Raw genomic sequence first — 8821 nt, 5'->3', positions numbered from 1 at the left:
AAGTATAGTGTCAGCTCTCTGTGTCTCTAAGTCCTGAAGGATGACACTGAGCTGAGGGTCTAAACAACAGATGGCACTGGCAGTGAGTGTCTCTGCTGTATGGTAGCCAACCACCAACTGTGACCAAGCAGAGTTTCAGACCTCCTGGAGCTTACAGAGATGTCTTGTGGAATTGAGCAGAGCTAGAAAGTATTACACTTGTCAGAAACCATGAAGGCAGATGAGAACAGGGCTCACAGCAGGTTCTGATGTCAAGGAGGCAGATGAGAAAACACCTTATTACATAAGGCTGCTCATGGGAGTCACATGTCCTGACCATGGCCAAGCTCTCTCTATGCCACCTCTGCAGAGACATGCCAGGTTGCTAGGCACCATGGGTTCCCTTAGTTTCATCATGTGTGAAACAGAGATACTAAGAGTACCTACCACAGATATTTTTAGATATACTTTACATAAAATTTACCATTTTAAAGTGTATGATTCAATGGTTCTTTATTAATAATTCTGCTCTGAACAGTCATGTGAGGTTTTATGTGAATATATGTTTTCAATGCTCTTGTGTATCCCTAGGAGTGAAATTGCTAGGTCATATAGTTAATGTTCAATGTTTTGAAAAACTACCAAACTTTCCACATGACTGAGTATGTATTTTATTATCAGCACAGACTTTTAAATAATAAAAAAAAACACTCTTTAACATAGGCTGGCTCACAATATTAGTTCTTTCATCCTATAAATATGGAGTACCTACTATGTGTCAAGCATTGTTACAACACACGGAAATACAGTGATGAATAATAGAGAGCTGTGCCCTCGTGTAACTGGTATTTGTGGGGTGTGTGATCAGACAGTGATATGAATTATGGAGAAACAATAAAGTAGGGAAGAGGGTAGGGAGTACAGGGGTAGGCATGGGATCAATGTTTTAAATGGGACAACAGAAAAGTTTCACTGATAAAGAAAATGAGGTGAAAGGATATGGACCTTCTAAGAACCGTACTTCAAAAGCAAAAATATTCCCAAGTTGTGGCATGCCTGAGGAATAAGGTGGCCATTGAGGCCAGAGTAGAGGGGATGAGCACAGAAAATAAATGAGAACCATGTCCTGCAGATCCCTGGTGCCATGGTGAGGGCTCTGGCCCCTACTCTGAGACAGATGGGAGCCAGTAGAAAGATTTAAGGCATAGTAATAGGCTCTTACCTGAGTCCTAACAAGGTCACCCCACTACTGTGTTGAGAAGACATGGAGGGTCAAAGACAGAGCAGGGCTGCCAGCAGGAGATGATGGCAAGGTCTTGGAGGAGAAGGGGGCCTATGCCAGGGGCAATGGTGGAAATGATGAGAATGTCCAGTTCTCGTGGAAGTTATGGAAACATAGCAAACAGGATTATCTGATGAAATGGATGTGAGGTGTGATAAAAGAAGAGTGAAAAATGACCCTAACAAGTTTGGGCCTAAACAACTTAGAAGAAAGGAAAAGCTGTGCTATTATCTATCATCTACCTACCTATTTACGGTGGTGCTGTGGGCCAAACCTACTGTGCTATTTATTGAGCTGGGAATATCTATAGTTTATCCAGTATGGAATCCCAAGTGCCTAGAACAATGTCTGGCACTTGGTAAGTGCTCAATAAACTAACACAAAACATAGCAGAATCCATAGGAAGTCCTTGGTCAGTCTTCATTGTTTGATACCTATAGTTAGTTACCTGACCTAAAATGACACCTCCCTCCCCAACACTTTAAACTCTTCAGATAAGAATCTTGAGCTTTTACGATTTTTATCAGATTACTGACCTTCACAGCAAGCTTCACCAGAACTACGTGCAAATGTTTGAAGAAAGTGGGTCTAATTGAATGAATGAATCATGTTTGCACAACTGTATGTGGCTCTGTCTTCTCTGCTTCCATGCAAATCCCATCCTTTTCACTGGCCACCACTGGGGTCCCTGCTATGTTGGCTACCTTCAGATAATTACTGCCATTTTTTTTAAAGTTGCTTCCACCTGAGAACTGTAGTAGTACATTATTCAATACTATTATTAGCTCCATTTACAATGAGACAAGAGGCACCCTCTTTAATTAAGGATAATTAATTTGGACAAATCAGCTAGTAGATCCACAATTGAAACTGTAATCTGTGCTTGTAGTCACTGCTCTCACCTTCCCCCTGCTCTGCATGGGTGTAGTAATAGAAGTGCTTCTGTAGGAATTTCTGTGTTCAAAGGGCAGTTAGACCTTTTTAACTCTGGGCATTAACTCCATTCTCCAGGTTTTCCCTAAACTTCACTGTTAACCCAGCTTGATTTCTAGACCCATCCACTGCCCTTGACATGAAACTCTACATCTCTTAATCCCAGCCATGAATTTGAAATTTTACCATTCATCAAAGAACACCATTATGCTTTAGTATTTTAAATTTTCATTTAGTCGTCAATGGACCTTTGTTTTATTCATTTATATGCAGAGCTGAGAATCAAACCCAGTGCCTCACACATTGCTAGGCAAGCACTCTGCCACTGAGCCCCAGCCCCAGCCCCTATACAGTAGTATTTATATTTACAGTAGTAAATACATTCTAACAGGCTCCTACACTAATTCACACTGAATTCCTTATGTAGATTGTCTTCTATAGTATCACCTGCCTTCCCAGCTTTTCTGTTATTTATCTCTATTAGTGGGCACATCATCTATAGATCGACTTTGTGTTATACACATCACTTTCAATTTTGTTTACTGGGATGGTAGTGCTATGCTTCAGTGACTGTATTGTGTCATCTTAAGACACAAGTAATGCTCTACCACAGACTCTTCATCCCTTAGGGCAAGCAAAATCATAATCCAGGGAATTCTATGTATTTGATTCCTGTCCTGAAGTGATCTACTAAATGTTGTTCAGGGCTTTTCTCCTAGTTCAGGCATGATTTGGATACTTTTGAGATAGGAGAGAAAACTTCAAGATGATTAGCTGAACTCTAATTTCTAATACTAAAAATTCACATCTATTCTTATCATATTCATTATAACCTCTCTAACCACTTCTTTTCATCGGCCCAATTCCTTTCTTCTGACCCCCATCTGTTATGGCTGGTCACAGAATTTATATAAGCATTTCAAAACTGAGAACTTCACAAATACTTCATCAAATGTTGCCTTAAATTCCACTTGAAATGCTTACAAAGTATGTCTTCCTTATAGCAGTATTAAGAAGTGAAAAGTGGTACATGACTCTGGAGGTTGAGGCAAATTCAAGGTCAGCCTTGGCAACTTAGTGAGGCCTTATCTCAAAATAAAAAATAATAATCCCCAATACCACACACAGAAATTAAGATTAGTGGCATAATCAACCAATGTACCCCACCTTTGGCTGCCAATCTCCATGGCTCTAACAGCAATTTAAATTGGAACTCTGTGAAAAGAAAGCCTGGATCCAGGGCCACTGGACACGTGCCTGAGTGAATCTACAAGGTGGCTTTTGTGTTTAGCAGGTGACGGTTTAGCTCGGTCTCTTAGTCATAGAATGATCAATGTTTGGAAAACAACACTAAGGATTAAGACTCACTGAAATATGTTAGAAATGCTCTGAAAGTGATACAATTTACCCTCCTTCCCTAAATACCATGATTTAGGGGACACCTAGCCCTAAGGTAAAGTGAAAGACTTTGGTCTAGAATACTAAAGTTTGTCATTTTCATCAATCACTTTCAACCTACAAATTGCTGGAGGCAGCTGGATATTCAAAAAGGGGAAAACCACTACCATCACCACCAACATAAAGAAGCCAATAGAGGCTCTGAAGAGGAAAAAACAATTTGCTAAGAAGCAAACCTTGCCTGCTCTCTGGCCCAAGGTGTGCTAATATCCATGCCTATGAAGTTTGGGTGGTTTCTTCTCAAGTCCTCCTATCTTATTTGCCCTGTGAATCTGTGGGTAGAATAAGTCCTCTTGTGGGCTGCTAACACAGGTAACACTTTTATCCCTGAGGCTCACCATATGCCACAGAAACCTGCAATGGGTGCAGCTAAGGCATAATCTGTGTGGGTCCTAAAATTCTGCAAACAAATGGAGCTAAAACTTCAGGTGTCACTGAAAGCATTAACAAAGCACAGGTGGAGAGAAGGAAACTGGAGACATTTAAAACTACAGAATAGCTGAAACTCCAGTGCTACAGATGAAGAGTTTGTGGTAGAACATTACTTGTATCTTAAGATGACACAATACAGTCACTGAAGCATAGCACTACCATCCCAGTAAACAAAATTGAAAGTGATGTGTATAACACAAAGTCAATCTATAGATGATGTGCCCACTAATAGAGATAATAATAGAAAAGCTGGGAAGGCAGGTGATACTATAGAAGACAATCTACATAAGGAATTCAGTGTGAATTAGTGTAGGAGCCTGTTAGAATGTATTTACTACTGTAAATGTAAATACTACTGTATAGGGGCTAGGGCTGTGGCTCAGTGGCACAGTGCTTGCCTAGCAATGTGTGAGGCACTGGGTTTGATTCTCAGCTCTGCATATAAATGAATAAAACAAAGGTCCATTGACAACTTTTAGCCCTCGGCCAGCATAGGCTTCATAAATGAAGGTTCAGCTACCTGACAAATCCAAAGGGAGTTTGAATTAAAGAGACAGACTCTAATTACCTTTAAACCAGCTCCAGGACGGCTTCTCCACCTCCAGCCTCAAGCTACCTATTAGAGTAGGGAGGTTTACTGAAGAGGCCAGTGAGAGAGAGAGAGAACACTCCAGGGAGTGGACTTTTATTGGGGAACAAAAAATTCTGGGGAAAATCCCATCCAATGAAGATTAAGGGGGGCAGTGTCCCAAGGTAAGGTGAGATGATTGGGTCTTCAGGGGTTGTGGCCAAGCACGCCTCCACATAGACAAGCCCTGGGACCTGAGAAGGGTGGGGAAAGCTCTGGTCACAAAGATGTGTCTTAAGGGCCTCTCGCCCAGCCAGGGAGGTAACTCGAATCACGTGTGAGAATGGCCTCCCACAACAACTAAATGAAAATTTAAAATACTAAAGCATGATATTCTCCAAGCAAAGGTGTTTTTGTTGTTCATTTTTCTGAGATGAGGGCCTCACTATGTTGCCAAAGCTGTCCTTGAATTCCTGGGCTCAAGCAATCTTCCTGCCTCAGTCTCCCAAATTGCTGGGACTACAAGCATGTGTCAACATGCCTGGATTCTCCAAAGTAAGTTTTAACCCTTAAGTAGGCGAGCAAATGTGGTAGCTACCATCCAACTGGGCCAAGCTCCAATAGAAGCTAAAGCCCACCTGCAATTCAACACTTTCTATTTAACTGCAAGTTTTTTTTAAAAAAATGGGTTCTTCTTGGTGAACATAATTTCTTGTTAACCATGAGAGGTTCTCATAAGCAAAATAAAATATATTCATGACTGGCCAGAATAGCTTCACTGACTAGTGTTAAGAATAAACAAAGTATGCTCAGTCCCTGGGACAGTGACTGAGCCTTGCTTCTTCCTTGGTCCAGTACACTCAAGGAGATTAGTGCACCTGCCTCAAGTCACCTTATAGACAAGGTGTGATCAGGCTATCTGAAAGCTGCACTCTATCCAGTTTACAGAATGGGAGGTATCTTGTTTTTGTGCCAGTTTCCTGACTTGTCACGTATGAGATGGAATTTCAAAGTTTCATTCTAATGTAGTTCTCATCAGATCAGACTGATCATCTCAAGCAATAGACTTAGTTACCTGTGAAGGGAGAAAGGCCCCTTTACAAAGTTGTTTTTGAAGAATTCTCTTACAGGGGATGTCTGCAAAAAGTGAAGGTTGAAAATGATACTAGTTTATACCAAAGTAATGAACACAGTCCAGACTAGATGTCCTGTGCCTGGTAAAGGGTTTTTGTTTTGCTTTGTGGCACTGGAGATTTTGTGGTTCAGGGGTGCTTTAACACTAAGTTACATTCCCCACCCTCGTATTTTTTAATTAGTCTCAGCTGCTGAGTTTAACCTCAAACTTGCAATCCTTTGCCTCAGCCTCCCAGAGTTACTGAGTTTATAGTTGTGCACCATCACACCCAGCTGGTAACATCTTAGTAAGAAGAGAAATCATCTAGGCCTGTGGAGCAGCCTGGACGATCTATGCACACTTGGCCCACAGGGTTTTTTCTAATCAAACACACAAAACACTCATCAACACCCACACATTATCTGCGTGGCCAGATTTACAGACTCAAGGGCCCTTTTTCATGTTGGGTTTTTTTTGTTGTTGTTGTTGTTTGTTTAATTTAAACTAGTTGCTGTAAGGTCAACTGACTTTGTAAAACCTGAGGACTTCAGAGAAACCTTAAGAACTCAAACCCAACCAAGGCACCACCGACTCGATAGCCCCTGATTAAAATGTAACATGGACTTGAGGTTCATAGAATTCTCTGGAAGAATAATCTTTTGATCACCTAAACATCGTATCTTTTATGTGAAGTTTGTTGCTTATTTAAGAAATTCTGCAGCCGAGGTATTTACAGAATATTATTTGACAGATAATAAATAATAAAAATAATAAAACCTATAGGAACCAGAGTTCCAAGAGTACTTATTAGAAAGGAACGCTGCTTCCGCATGATTGAAGCTAATAGACATATGCAAGTAGATTTTTACACTGCTCTGAAAAACAAAGTAATTTAAATCTGACTTTAGAATACTGTGATTTATACAGATTAGTCATGTGTAATGCCATACATTTCTCTCTCTCACTCACACACACACACACACACACACACACACACACACACCTAGAAAGACTGCAAAAGGCTGCTCCAACTTGCATTCCAATCCTGATCTCCCCATTCCAAACTGAAACAGGGGCTCAATTAGTAATGTTAATTCACACATCTCCTTTCCTCCCATCTCAGGGAAATATTTTAAAATTGTTCAGGTGAAAGAACCCAGACAACCATTACCTTTTCCAGCATACATCAACTTTTGCATAGAATTCTAGGGCAATTTCATACCCACTATTTTATTTCACTGCACATGAAATCAATGCTGCATGGATCCCCAAAACTGAACACGCAAATAATTAAGACATACAACAAATGTCTCATATGTAGTACATATTGCTGTGCAGCTTTTTCCTACAAAATGGATACATTTGTTGAACTCCTAACATCCACTCCTCCATTATACGTGGATAGCTTTCTTCCTGGCATACCTGTGTAACAAGGCTGTAATAACAACCAATTACAACAGACAATTTTGTATTCAGAGTAAACCCCCTTAGTTGCTGGAAGCCCATTCAGATTGCCTAGCACGGCAAGGCCCTAAATTCCATCCCCAGTACCACCAAAAAAAACAAAAACAAAAACTCATAAACTTTCATGCTACCTTATCCTCTCCATACCATATACCATCCCTATCCCCACCCAATTTCCTCATTTATCCTTTAAAAGAATTATAAACAATTGAAGACAGTACCTGTCTTAATAGCCAGGAAGTAAAATATATGAAGTGGAGAACTTGCTAAGAGGGGTGAATCTTTTTCCTGGGAACTAAAGCTAGGATCTGTTGGGATCCCCCTCCAAGGTGTAGATGGGGCAATATAACTTTGTTTTTATGTGGTGCTAAGGATCAAACTCAGTACATCACCCATGGGAGGCAAGTGCTCCGCCACTGAGCTACAATCCCAGCCCTGCTGTGAGAACTCTTGTTGAGAACCTGTTGGGCTTTTGTTATTTGGTTGTGGTTTGTTTATTTTTAATTATGGCTCACCGACCAGAAAAATTTAATAGGCTTAATGACCTTAAATTTTTTTAAATAATTACTGAAAAAATATATATTATGAAATATTGAGAGGGGAGGAGGGAGCAGCAATGGGATGAATTCTTCTTCTATTTTTCTACTAATATAACTATTCTAAACTACATTTGAGACAACAAGGACAAAACTTACCTTACCTGAAATAAAAATCCACTATCTTATTACTACCAAGTCTAGATTCTAATTCTGTGAATTAAAACAACAATGCAACTTAAATCTAAATCTGAAGATTTCACTATAGCCAACCACAGAAATTTTATGATTGTGGCCATAAAAGAAAGCAGGGGTATGTATTAGAAGAGTTGAAAACTTTTAGGAAAGAAAGTAAATGGAATTCAAGAAAGCTATTTCATGGTTTTCTAATTGCACATGGATATTCTTCACATAGTTTAGCAGGATTCTTAAATACACTGCATATTCCGTTATATAAACCACACAAAAACAAATACAGTTGTCAAACATTCTATGTAAATTCCACTGTTCAGTATAATTTGTGTGTGCGTGTGTGTGTGCGCGGCGCATTGGGGGGAGAGTCCTCTAAGTTAATAAGTTAAAACTACTTCCAGAACACCAGAACACCTTGGGCAGAAAAATTATTTCCAAATAGGAAATAACAAGCACCATAGAACATTTACAAACTTAAAGACACTCAAAATTCAATAAAACTAAACCTCTCAAAACTCAAAATGGTCCTCAGAAATTTGAAGGTGTAGCCAAAATAAACAATAGTGACGTTCAATTATGTCTTCTCTCCATCAAAGTCTCTATGATTTATTTTTATTCAGTAGTACATCCAATAATATGATGTTGATTCAGAAACTAAAGAAAAAGGACACAAGAATTTGAAGGGCTTAAATATATTTTATATTGATATTCTATGTCTTTCTACTCTAAAATAATACATTATTATTGATTACATACAGGATGAGGTGAGGTATTTGTAAAATATCTGATAAAAATAATATACAGTATTCTACATGAGATGGAATCTTAAGAATCTCTAGATCTTTTTAAATGTTAAATTGATC

This window comes from Marmota marmota, unplaced genomic scaffold (assembly GCF_001458135.2).
Source record: "Marmota marmota marmota unplaced genomic scaffold, marMar, whole genome shotgun sequence".
NCBI lineage: Eukaryota > Metazoa > Chordata > Mammalia > Rodentia > Sciuridae > Marmota > Marmota marmota.
Note: the sequence above shows the minus strand (reverse complement) of the source record.